At 40.9% G+C, this 13,781-nt stretch overlaps 1 pseudogene; it reads right to left on the reverse strand.

Moving 5' to 3' along the window:
• Nucleotides 1-379: 379 nt before the first annotated feature.
• Nucleotides 380-13,482, reverse strand: LOC145535789 (allergen Bos d 2-like; annotated as a pseudogene).
• Nucleotides 13,483-13,781: the final 299 nt, after the last annotated feature.

Here is a 13,781-nt window from a genome sequence, read left to right on the forward strand (position 1 = left end):
TCTCCAACTCCTAGTTTATCCCTTGCCTACTTCCCCTTTGGTAACCATTAATTTTGTCTGTGCTTAAGAGTCTGTTTTATAAACGGTTCATTTTCATCATATTTTACATTTCACATGGAAGTGATGGTATATGATATTTGCCTTTCTTTCTCTGACTTATTTCACTTAGTAAGATCATCCCTAGGTCCATCGATGTTGCTGCAAATGGCATTATTTCATTCTTTTTCATGACCAGATAATATTCCATTGTATACGTATACCATTCTTAAAGCAGTACAACCCACCCCCCCAACACACACAAAGAGTGTGAACCTCCTGAAAAAAAAGCTCAGTGTTGTTTGTGTCACATTTCTGCTCATCCCACTAATGTTCTGTTTTCTTATGGAGGACAATTGTCTGAAAGAGAATGAATAAGGGGAAAAATTACCATTGACATGCCTCTATTTCAAAGGATTATTTCAAAACAGCTTTTATAAAGGATGTCTCTGCCGATAGGAAGTTTGACTTGAATGTCCTAGTGATGTGTTTTTATTTTGGATACCTGCTGTTCTCTGGGGCTTTACCTGTTTCAATGACATGTTCTATATTTTCATTTGGGATCCCCCTTTCACTGTTCAGCTCCTGATACTTCTGAAATTCTTCTGGAGTGAAGCTGTCTCCTCTGCCTGGATTTCATAGCAAGCAGGGCAGAAGAGGTGTGCGTTAGAATCCTGTATAGGTTATAGAGAGTCACCTGGATGCTACCTGTAGTGATTGGTAAATCTCACCATAATTACTGCCCTCCCCCATCACTTAAACCCTGCTCCCCGGGTATTTTTCTACAGACGTGCCCGAGTGTGTACACAGGCTTTCAGATGGGTCCATGGGGGTAGAGTCCACATAGTTAACATGTTATCATGTTCCAGTTCTCACAACTAGTAAGTAAACTATAGATCATTCACATGTGACCTTAAGCATGCCCCAGTGAGATGCAATCCTTCGTGGTACATTGGAGAAGGTCATGGGGGGTCTGAGACTCAGAATTCCTCCCAGCATTAACTCTTCCTTTCCACTTTGTCTACATCCTAGAATTCCATCACTGAGGTTTTCATGAACCCTCATGGAATGAATGGAGGGTGGGAATGATTTGGAATTTTCAAAAGGACGCTGATCCCATTGAGACAGTGCAGGACTTTATGTTTTTTGCCCCGCCCGCCATGTCTTTGGCCTGCCTTTTCTCTATGAAAGATTTTAGTCAAAAATAAGTTTAATCAGAGTATCGAAAACATGGGATAGCCATGGAAAACAGTCAAAGTAGACGATATAATAATAATGTAGTCATGAAGCATAGACAAGGACCTGTAGTTCCTCCCTGAGGGCAGTAGATACTGTTCTGGGTCTTAGCCTGAAAGCTGTCTCATAGACAATGAAAACCCTACCTGGTGGAAAAGTTAAATACAGGATGACTAGACCTGCCACGGTTCAGAGAACTGACGTCAGGGAGATGGGAATAAAGTGACCGTGGAACTGACGGTTAACTGTACTGAAAACAATCAAGGTGATGCTATTCAGACCGCTGATGACCAATTTCAAAAAGACTGTTTGAGCTGCCTGCTGTTTTTGCAGGGAGCCCCCTCCCTCTGTTTATAAGCTTCTTGGCCCCTCTGGTTGCCAGTTGTGGGGTGGGACAATCAGCCTTTGGACAGAAGTCCACCCTCGCTCCATCTGCCGGCATCTGAATGAAAGCAGACATTCCTTTCTACGAAGCTGGCCATTTATTTGGCTTTTGAGTGACAGCCAGCAGGACCCCACTTTTGATAACAACACTACTCATGCCACTCAGGGAAGAACTCAGGCTTTATCGTTCTCACAGACCAGACACAACCCTCAGCCACCCTAAACATGCATATAATACTGGACAGGATAATGGGGCATGTCCGTGAGCCCAAGGGATTGGCCAGACGGCAGAACGACTGACGTTCCTGACTACACTTCCTCTGCAGCCTTCAGTGTGACCCTGAGGTATTTGCAGAGCATTGGGTCCAGGTCTCAGGAAGTGTTTTAACAATTGTGACAGAGAAGAAAGCATTTGTGGTGGAGATGAATGCAGTCATGCCGGGAACCTGAGAGTCTGCTAAACTCATATTTAAACCTTGGTTTCCTTTGGTGTCAGGAGCCAGCAACTCCATTGTGTGATACCTGGCAAGGAACTCATGGACCCATTCTGGAATATTTCCTTGGATCTCTGGGGTCAGTGTATTTCATTTTTTAAAAAGCTGTGTAATAGAATCCCCAGTGAATACATTTCCTCATCTTTCCAGCAGACAACCTTTCTGCAGCCCTGACTGACCTAAAGTCTGAATTCTCCCATGTGAACCCATATCTGCTGCAGTCTGTTCCTTACAAAGTGCTGTGCTTAATTGTTCAGTAGTGTTCAATTCTTTGTGACCCCATGGACTCTAGCCTGCCAGGCTCCTCTGTCCATGGGATTTTCCAGGCAAGAATATTGGAGTGGGTCGCCATGCCCTCCTCCAGGGGATATTCCCCACCCAGGAATGGAACCCAGGTCTCCCGCATTGCAGGCAGATTCATTGCCATCTGAGCCAGCAGGGGAGCCCTAATATAAGTCATGTGTTTTTCTCTCTCCCTACTATAAAAATATGGATCATATGAACACATCTACTTTGTATTGGATAAGCTACAGTACATACCGACGCCTTTAGTTTGTTTTGTGATCGTCTCTCCATCATCATTTTCAATATAAGTTTACCAGCATGTTGTCTCATGCATGAATCAGTTGCAAAACATTTGTACCTGCGACTGTGACAGAAAAAAAAATTCAAATTTCAATATGATTATCTGCTTTCCTTTCTAATGAATGCATCTCATTCTTCACACGCTATTGTCTGTCTTGCCTCTAATTTTGAACTCGGTCTCATTGACATTGTAGTGGTATGTTGTTAGAACCAGTTATGACAGCTAGTGAACTAGGAAAGCTTTCTACATACCCCTTTCTCCTGAAGATAATTAAGACGTTCAGTCTTTTAAGCTGTGCAGTCTGTGAATTATAGCAAAGTTGCTTATTGCAACCATCATGGGTGTTGAACCTCAACCATCTCATACCAGCTCACAAGACCTGACTGTTAAATTTTCAGGAATTTTGTGACCCATTTTACAAGTACAGTCATGGTTAGAAATGAATTCTACAAATTTAAATGAATAATATTAAAATGAAAGTTAACACGTCATCCAGAGCTATTTCCTAGTACAAGAGGTAATTAAACAGGTACAAATTAGTCCATTGCAAAGTGTTGGAAATATATACTCTGAAATCATTGCAGGTTAGATCCTGTCACTGCATGTCCACATTTGAAATTACAATAAATGCATCAGACCAAGATTAGAGTGCTTTGTTGCACAGTTTTTTCCTTGAAAATGAATCATAGGGATATGTGATCACTTAATATAATATTACAGAATTGATGTTAATATTTGAGAATTATTTCCTTTTATTTTCAGCTACTGAGGTAGATGTCTATGTTAATGCTCATTTCAAAGTTTGTATTTCTATTCATATTTGAGACTTATTTCTTATTTTAAACTATAGAGATAGAAGTCTATGCTAAAGTCTCATTCAAATTAGGTAAACATCAATTTGAGATTTTTTTGCTCTTACTTTTGCTCTTAAGGTTTCTCATTTGGGGCCTTACATTAAACATGTTCTACTTACTCAACTTGCTGATAAAGAACTTTCAATATTTAAAGAATTCCTTACTGAAAGCAAACTTTTTCGTGCAGGTCAAATAAAAGATAGAACAAGGCTGGGAAGAGTCATTATATTTTCAGGTAGTTTCTTTCACTTACTCATGCCCGAGGAGCACAAGGAACCAACGTTCTGGGGGTTCTTCTCAGAGACCATCAATGGCAACATTCTACCCTTGGACTTCATCCTGGTGTTGTGGGACAGTATTGATTCCTGAAAAATTGAAAGGCTTTTCCAAGGTTGTCTTGGTAATGAGTTGAGGGAACAGTTCACCCATTCAGACATCTAATTGTCTTGGATGGAACCGAGACCGTCCATCTGAACACGTTTTATGTGACAACCCATTGGAAAAGCTCAACTCCTCACATTCTATGATGTAAACATCTCCTTCTTGTCTCCTTGCCACATTATGGAATAAGTGGCATGTCCCGTCAACCCTGAAAAACAGACAAGAAATTATTTCCTCACCATCCATGCCCCAGTACATGAGGACAGCCTTCTACGGGTAGAGTTCACACACTCAACTTCACAGCCATGACCCACACCTTTCACTGCACCCCATGTCGGAAGTCAACAGTCTCCTTGCTTTCAGTTGGGTCAGATTGTACTTACTTGACATAAAATGTAAGGGAGAGGTATTTGCAGCTATTGATACATTCAATCCAACGATAGTAACACCTCAGTGGACCCCCTTCCACAATCTTCTCCTTGTTATCCGCAGCTGCGTAGAAGGTGTACCACTCTCCTGCAACCTAAGAAGAAAGGTCTCCATAAACATCAGCCAGACTCTTTTCTGGTTACTCACCAATATACAGCAACATCTTTGCTTCTGCATTTACCACAGAAGGGAAGTGAATTGATCCTTATTAAGCCAAGAAGAGTTGTACCCCCTACTTTGTTGAGTAACCTGACATGAATTCATGATTCCTATTTGAACAGAAAGCATAGAATTCAGAGAATTTTGCACAGAATTCAGAGTTTTTTGAAATAGCTAAAACAAAGCCAATAAAGACTGGGATGGTTCACAGCTTTCTGAATGATCACGTTAGGCTGTGTTTTTTTTTTTTAACCTACAGAGAAATAACAACAGCAACAAAAATACAAAGAGTAGCTCATGTAGTTAATGGACTGTGTTATGTATACAATCTGCTCATACATATAAACATGAATATCTCTGTCACATGCACCCCGCAAACTCTCAAACAAGGAAGCCCTTCTCCCACGTCAGCTCGTTCTGGTACCTTTGAAGGGTCTATCTCAGCTGGAGTTTCTGGGCAGCACAAACCAGGACAAGGACAAGACTCAGCAACAGAATCTTCATCTTCTGACTCTCGCATTGCTCCTTGTAGAGAAGCTGAGGGCGCCCCAGTTGTTGGAGAGGTTGTCAATTGGTTCTGCTGTTCATAGGATACATCTCTTGGCGGAATACATATTGATCAAACCGTGCTTAATCACCAGACCATGGTGAGGTAAACATAATCTTCTGATATCCTAGTTGGCAGCTGAGCTTTTTGGCATTCTGTGCTTCTTATGGAATGCCTGTGTTATTTCTTTAACATGGAAGAGATCTTTTTAAGCTTGTTTTCTAAAGCTAAAGATGGCACCGTCCGGTTTAAGAAGATAAATATGTGGTATCTCTACCAGGAATCAGTTGTGAGGGAGTTCCTTAGAGGGGTCTATATTTTTTTATATTGAAGTGGAAGTATAGTTGGTGTACAATATTTGTTGTTACAGGAATACCACATAGGTATCTGTTATTTTATTTCTCCTTTTGAAATTATGAAAATGTTGGATTTTTTTATTCTCTGTGTTGTACAATCTTTATTTTTAAAATAATCTTTGTATATAATTTATTTTATGCATAGTACTTTGTGCCTCTTACTCCGCTCCTCCTGCAAGTGTGTTACTGACTTCTTTCCCTCAGCATATTTGTTTGAATAAACATTTATATATTTTTTTGTAGACTGCATTCCCATTTCCGCATAGTATCATCATAGCATAGTCTTACCAGGACACGTCCCATTTTTATCCATTCCAGTGTTGATGGATACATGTTCATAGACAAGTCTTTGTAAGGAACCGAGCCATATTATCTCATGGGTAGAGACTTAGGGGTCTCAGTGCCTTCTGATTTTCGATTCCTGCCAACAGGAATTGAGACCTTACATGGCTCCATCCTTGCCAGGACTCAGTGTGATCAGTTGTTTTCATTTCAGAGATTATAAGTGTGTGCTGACATCCAGTTGCCGTCGTAATTTCCACTTCCTGAATGAATAAAGTGCTGGGATTGCCATCTTCTATTCTCTTTGTTAAGTGTCTTTGCGAGTCATGTGTTCATTGTTCAGTGAATTATTATTTTTTTTTATGAAGTTTGTAGGTTTTTAACATATTCTGGATATGACTCACTTTTCAGTTGGGGATGTGCCAATATTTTTCCCCTGTTGCTGGCTCTTGTGATGGTCTTAAATATAGGTCTATGAGTCTCTCTGTGTTAGTTGTAAATCATGGAGCAGTGAATCAGTTGAAGCTCTTTATATATTTTTTCATATGAATTTCCAATTTCTCCAACAGTTTTCCCTATAGGATTATTATTTTTTACTGAATTTCCTTTGTAACTACATTTAAAATCTATTTGTTTGTATATTCCTGTCCCTTCCTCACGAGCAGATTTGGTTGCGTTTTGGTTTGTGTTTCCCCATTCTTGATTCTTTTTTTTGTTTGTTTTTGGTAAGCTTAAAGATAGTTGGAACATGAAGATGATATCACTAGCCTTCAACAAGTTTGTGTCAAAAGCAAAATGTTCACGGTTCAGAAGCATGTGAAAATAGAATTTGTCATCCATTAATGGATCATTAGAGTAGTGTATATTTCTGCTGATTTTCACAAAGGATGTCTGAAATAGTGAGACATTAGTTTTGCTACATTTTGGAGCCAAAAGAAATAATCATTGAGTAAATGCTGGCTGCAGAGTTCTCAATGTAAGCAGATACTCGGTTTCAAACATAAGGCTTTAATTGACTGAAGTTCTGCCGTTTGTTTGTTGGTTTTTGTGTGTGTGTGAGTCTGTGTGTATGTGTGTGTTTCTGTTTAGTTATCATTACCTAAGGAGCTCCTGTGATTTAAAGAAAGATGTAATGAACAGCATTGTGACTATGACTAATAGTATTGAACACATACGTGGCAATCGTTGAGAGCAGAACTTTTAAGTGTTTTTATCTCAGACACATACAGACACACACACACACACGTGGTGTAACTATGTGAGGAGACAGATGTGTTAGTTCACTTGTTTCTTATGTAAATCACAAGTGACATTTATTCTTTTACTCTGCCTTCCTGCCCCTTACCTCCCTGCAAACTTTAAATGTTTGTATATCTACACTGATTAAACTCAAACCACTTGTCATAGATCCCTCTTCCCCAGGATTTGATATGTTGCCTCTTCCCCAGGATTTAATATGTTGCCCCTACTGTTCAGTTTTGTTGTGTGTGTCTGTGTGCTCAGTTGAGAAATCCTGTCTGACTCTTTGCCACCTCAAGAACTGTATAGCCCACCAGACTCCTCTGTTCATCGGATTCTTCAGGCAAGATGACTGGACTGGGTTTTCAATTCCTCCTCCAGGGCATCTTCTCGACACAGGGAATGAACCTGCATCTGTTGCATCTCCTGCCTTTTTTTTTTTTACCAGGGCACCCCTGTATTTTTTACCAGGGCACCCCTGGAAGCCCATGGAAGACTGCATTCTGCAAAATACTTACCACCCTCTGCAACCCCACAGCAGAGGAATGCTGCTGTGTAAAGCACCCCATAGTTGAGTGAATTTCAGCTGTTACTTTGGACTACTTCCATTCTATTTGAAGTTGTGTGATTTACTAATCCCATCTCTCTCGTGACATCTGCTGGGCACCTTATACAACTCTATAAAACTACCACCTGTGGTTTATTCTCTCTTCCCGACAAGACCCTTGCAGGATTCACACCATGCATCCTAAACAGAGTTCTCCTACTTTATTGTTGCTAGATTTTCTGAATAGTTGAATTTACATGTTTAGTGCATTTGCAAATACAGCATGTTTGTTCATTACACATATGTGCATTAATCAATTTATTGATCAGTTTAGGAATCCAGTAACATCAGCAAGGGCAGAGGAGATTCATAGTGAAAGCCGTGTCCAAGATCATGACTTCCTGGGAGAGAAGAAATGAGGATTTCAAGGAAAATATCTTTTATCTTCATATGGCTGATTGTGACACATTAGTGCTGCGATGCGGCACATATTCTTTCTTTGTTCACTTCTGTATGGCTGATTGTGACACATTAGTGCTGTGATGCGACACATATTCTTTCTTCGTTCACTTCCATAAAGAGAAAAAAAAAAAAACGTAGTTGAACTTATTAGGATTAGCATGATGTTGGCCAGAGAATGAAACAGAAAATAGAAGCGGTTGAAAGCAGTGGAGAAATTTCCCTACAAGACCCATTTCGCAGAAGTCCCTCTGTGTGTGTGCCCATAGTGGGTTGCGTAGAACTACCACCTGATGAAACTACTTGTGAGCAGTCGTGGATCAGCTGGTACGTTGAGAGTTGCTGAGATGCATCTCCACAGCTCCCTGGTGTAGGGGATTACTGTGTAACCTGTTCCTCCTACTTCTCCTGTAAAACTTATTTTTCATCATGAAGGTATTGTGGCTGTCAGGTCATTCATTCGCAGTGGTTTTCACCAGGGGTCATCGTATTTCACAGCTCAGGGCTTCACACAGTCCTCAAAGCATCTCACGGTGGAGTCTATACCGGTGTGATTGTTTAGGTATTTAAATCCTAACACTTACGGAATCTCGAGCCATTACCATGTGGCAAGGTAAAGAGTTTTGTGTTCGTACTCCTTTTTAAAATTATTTTTTATTGAAATGTAGTTGATGTGCAATGTTTTGTTAGTTTCAAGTGTATAGCGGCATGATGGTTTGTGCATATGTTGTAGTTTAGTGTCCAAGTCCTGCCCAACATTTTTGTGTTCCTATGGACTTTAGCCTGCCAGGCTCTTCTGTCCATGGGATTTCCCCGGCAAGAATATTGGACTGGGTTGCCATTTTCTCCTCCAGAGGATCTTCCCGACCCAGGATCAAACCACATTGCCTACATTGGCAGGCAGATTCTTTGCCGATGAACGACCAGGAAGCCCTCAGTTACACATATATGTATATACACACCAGGAGTGTGTATCTCTTAATGCCAAACTCCTAGTATATCCCTCTCCCCATTTTTTTCTTTAGGAACCATCATGTTTTTTTGGACTGTGAAACTGTTTCTATTTTGTAAATAGTTCATTTGTGCCATATTTTACGTTCCACATGGAAGTGATATCAAACTCGCCTTTCTCTTTCTGACTTACTTCCCTTCGTATGATCATCTCTAGATCTGCCCATGTTACTGCAAATGGCATTATTTCATTCTTTTACATAGTTGAGTAATATAGTCCACTGTGTATATATCCCATGCTTAAAGCAGTATGCCCCAGAATAACGTCTTACCTTAGGAAAAAAAACCTGCATGTTGTATATGTGATTATTCTACTCACCCAGCAGAGGCTCTCGGTTCTTATTGAGGACAGTCATCTGTGAAAGAGAATGAATAAGTGGAAAAATAATCATTGACATGCCTCTATTTCAAAGGATTATTTCATAACAGCCTTTGTAAAAGATGACTGTGCAAATAGGAAATTTGAATCGAGTGTCCTCATGATGTGATTTCATTTCAGATCCCTGTTGTCTTCTTGGCTTTACCTGTTTCAGTGACATCTTCAATATGTTCTGTTGGAATCCCCTCTTCTTTGTTCAGTTCCTCATACTGCTGAGTTTCTTCTTGAGTGACACTGTCTCCTTTGGCTGGGTTTAATAACAGAGGGCAGAAGAGGTGTGCGTTAGAATCCTTTGCAGCTTATAGAGTGTCACCCAGCTCCTATGTGTAGTGTCCAGTCAGTCTCACCATCGCCATGGCCCTCTTCAATCACCTAAACCCTGCTCACCAGGTAATTTTCTACAGAGGTGTCTGAGTGTGCACACCAGGTCTTCAGATGTGTCCAGGGGATAGAGTCCACATAGTTAACATTTTATCACATTCCAGTTCTTACAACCACTGAGTGAACTACAGACCATTCACCTGTGAGCCTAAGCATCCCCAAGCCAGATGCAAGCTGGAATGATACATCGGAGAAGGTCATGGTGGGTCCTGAGACTCAGATATCCTCCCAAGTTTAACTCCTCCTGTCCACATTGTCTGCGTCCTAGAATTCCGTCTCTGGGGTTTTCCTGGACCTTAATCTATTAAGATGTGTAGAGACCATCACAGACTCAATGGACAAGTGTTTGAGCAAACTCTGGGAGATACTGGACGGCAGGGCAGCTTTGCGTGCTGCAGTCCATGGAGCCACAATCAGACACGACACCACGCATAACTCAACAACAACGTTGAAATGAATGGGGGATACATTTTTCGGGGTTCTCACCAAGCACGCTCATCTCATTGCACATGCTACTCAGAGAAAACCTCAGGCTCTGTCATCCTCAGAGACCAGACACAAGCCCCACCCACCCCAAATGAGAATATATCAGATGGGATAAAGGGTCATGTAAAATGAAACTTGTGGTTGGCCAGTTGTCAGAAAGATTGGCATGATTGACCACGCTGATTCTGAAGGATTCTGTATGATCCAGGGGTGATTTGCAGAGGGTTGGGTTCTGATTTCAGGTATTATTTCAGTGATTGTGGCAAAAAAAGAAAGCATTTTTATTCAAGAGGAATCAGTCATGGCCAGGACCTGCAAGTCTTGGAACTCAAAGTTCCAACCTTGGTTAACTTTGATGTCCAAACCCGGCAACTCCAATATGTGATATTTATCAAGAAACACACGGAGCATCCTGGAATATTTCATTGCACCTCCTGGGTAAGTGTGTCTAATTTTTTAAATGTCAACCAATAGAATCCCCAATGGATGCATTTCTTCAGTTTTCTAGTAGACAACCTTTCTGCAGCCCTGAATCATGGCACATGAAGTCTGAATTCTCCCATGTGAATTCATGTCTACTCTAGTGTGCTTATAAAACATAAGGTGTTCATGCACTTCTGTCCTTAAATGAAATAATGATAATATGAACACTGTTAATTTGCTCAGAATAAGCTTCAGTAACGTACCGAGGAGTTGACTCACTTTTGTAATCTTAACACCATCAAAGTTTTCACCGTAGATTACTAATGCGTTGTCTGATACAGGAATCAGTTTGAAAGAATTTGTACCCATATCTGTGACAGGAAAAAAAGAATTCAAATCTCAATGTGATTAACTTCTTTACATTTGGAAGTGTCATGTTCTTCACATGCTATCATCAATCCTCCCTCTGATAGTGAGATGCCACCGTCTCACTGGCATTTCTTGTGGTCTGTGGTTAGAACCTGTTGAAACAGTTAGTGAACCTGAAAAGCTTTCTCCACACACCGCTCTTCTTAAGAGAGTAAAGACTTCCAGTCTTCTAGACCGAACAGTCTGTGAACAATAGCAAAGCTGCTTATTGCAACTATAGTAGGTGCTGGACCTCAATCATCTCATACAAGCTCACCAGAGCTGACTGTGACAGTTTCAGGAATGTTTTGACCAAATTCACAAGTGCCGTTATGATTACAAAGAGACTTCGAAATCATGTGAAAATAAAACTTAATAGATAAACCAAAGTTACCTTCTGGTATAGAGGTAATCAGAGACGTAGAAATGAAGGTATTGCCACATGTTAGAGATATATACTCTGAAATGTTTCCTAATTAGGTCCTGTGTCTAATGTCCACAGATGAAAAAAAAAAAAAAAATGCCTCTGACCAAGATTACAATGTTCCATTGTACATTTTCTCCATGAAATCAAATAGGTACTTTTCATTACTTAGCATTACAGTATTGTTATTTGAGGTTTCTTTCTAGTATTGAAACTATAGAGATCAAGGTCTGTGCTAGTGCCCCTTTTGATTTCAAATTAGGTAAAAATTAGTGTGAAACTTCTGCTGTCATTTTAACTATTCTTATACTCATCTGTCGGAGAAGGCAATGGCACCCCACTCCAGTACTCTTGCCTGGAAAATCCCATGGATGGAGGAGCCGGGTAGGCTACAGTCCATGGGGTCGCTAAGAGTCGGACACGACTGAGCGACTTCACTTTCACTTTTCCCTTTCATGCACTGGAGAAGGAAATGGAGTTATACTGGAAATACTGCAGTATACTGCCAATGCAGTATACTGGAAATACTCCAGTATTCTTGCCTGGAGAATCCCAGGGACAGCGGAGCCTGATGGGCTGCCGTCTGTGGGGTCGCACAGAGTCGGACACGACTGAAGCGACTTAGCAGCAGCAGCATACTCATCTGTGAGATTTAGATGAATCAGGTTCTACTTCTTCAACATGCTAAAAAGTAACTTTTCATGTTTAAAGGATTTCTTTAGTTAAAGACAATTTGATCTTGACAGTTAAATAAGGGACTTCTCAGGTGGCTCAGCGATAAAGAATCCTCCTGCCATTGCTGGAGATGCAGGAGACTTCATCTTGATTCCTGGGTCAGGAAGATCCCCTGGAGGAGGAAATGAAAACCCATTCTAGTTTTCTTGCCTGCAGCATCCCACAGACAGGAGCCTGGTGGGCTAGAGTCTATGGGGTCACAAGAGTCAGACACAGCTGAGCGAGCATTTAACATGCTTCGGAAGACACACACATCAGAAGAGCTCCCATACTCACATCCTGCGTGATAAACATCCCCTTCTGCCTTTGCAACTACATTGAGTAATGTGCATTTCTCGTGAAACCTGAAAAACAGACAGGATGTTCTTTTGTCATCATCTGTTCCCAAAGTTTGAAGGCACTCTTCCATCGATAGAGTTCGCACACTCAACTTCACTCCCTTGACTCACACCCTTCGCTACACATTGGAGATGTGACCCCATGTCAGAAGTCAGCAGTCTCATTGTATTCATGTCAGGCAGATTGTGCTTACTTGGCATAAAATTTAATGGATAGTGAGGAACAGCCGTCAATACATTCAAGCTCACGGATGTATGCCCTCAGGGGGCCTTCTTCCTCAATCTTCTCCTTGTTATCTGCGGCCGTGAGAATGGTGTGCCAGTCTCCTGTAATCTAAGAAGGCAGGTCTCCATAAACATCACTCAATCTTTTTACTGGATTCTCACCAATACCCAACACAATCATTGCCTCTTCATTCACCTCAGAAGAGAAGAAAATTCAATCTTAGTAAACGAAGTAGGATTCTACCCCCTGCCTTGCAGAATAACATGAAATAATCATTCGTATTCAAGCAGAAAGCATAGAGTTTGAGTTTCTTAAAATAGCTAAAAGAGCAACATTAAAGACCATGGCAGTTCATTGATCCCTAAAGGATAGCATGGTTAGCTTTTTTCTTTTTTTCACATGGAGACAAATAAATTGAGAAAAAAATGCCAAGAGCAGAAAGACAGAGGGTTGTATTATGTTCATGTAGATAGGTGGACCATGGCATATGTATACAATCTGCTCATACATATAAACAAGGCTATCTCTGTCTCTCTCTCTCTCACACCCACACACACACTCAGAGACCAAGACCTTCCCCAGATCAGCTGAATTTGGGTACCTGTGAGGGGTCTAGCTCAGCTGGAGCTTCCTGGGCAGCACAAACCAGACCAAGGAGAAGAGTCAGGAACACAGTCTTCATCTTGTGACTCTCGTGGTCCTTCTTCTACAGAAGCTGAGGGTGTCCCAGGTGTTGGAGAGGCTGTGAATTCATCCCTCTTCTTATAGGATGGGTCTCTTGGCAGAATACATAATGATCAAACAGTGGTTAATCACAAGACCTTGGTTATATAAACGAGATCTTCTGATATCCTGGTTGGCAGGTGAGGTTTTTTTGTAATCTGGGGTTTTTATAAAGAGATTAATTTTAAGGGAATCTTAGTTAGATCTGGACAATTTCCTTTAGATTAAATGAGAAATTAGAGAACATATGAGGTATTT

This window comes from Giraffa tippelskirchi, chromosome X, assembly GCF_054371585.1.
Source record: "Giraffa tippelskirchi isolate mGirTip1 chromosome X, T2T-mGirTip1v1.2.pri, whole genome shotgun sequence".
NCBI classification, from domain to species: Eukaryota; Metazoa; Chordata; class Mammalia; order Artiodactyla; family Giraffidae; genus Giraffa; species Giraffa tippelskirchi.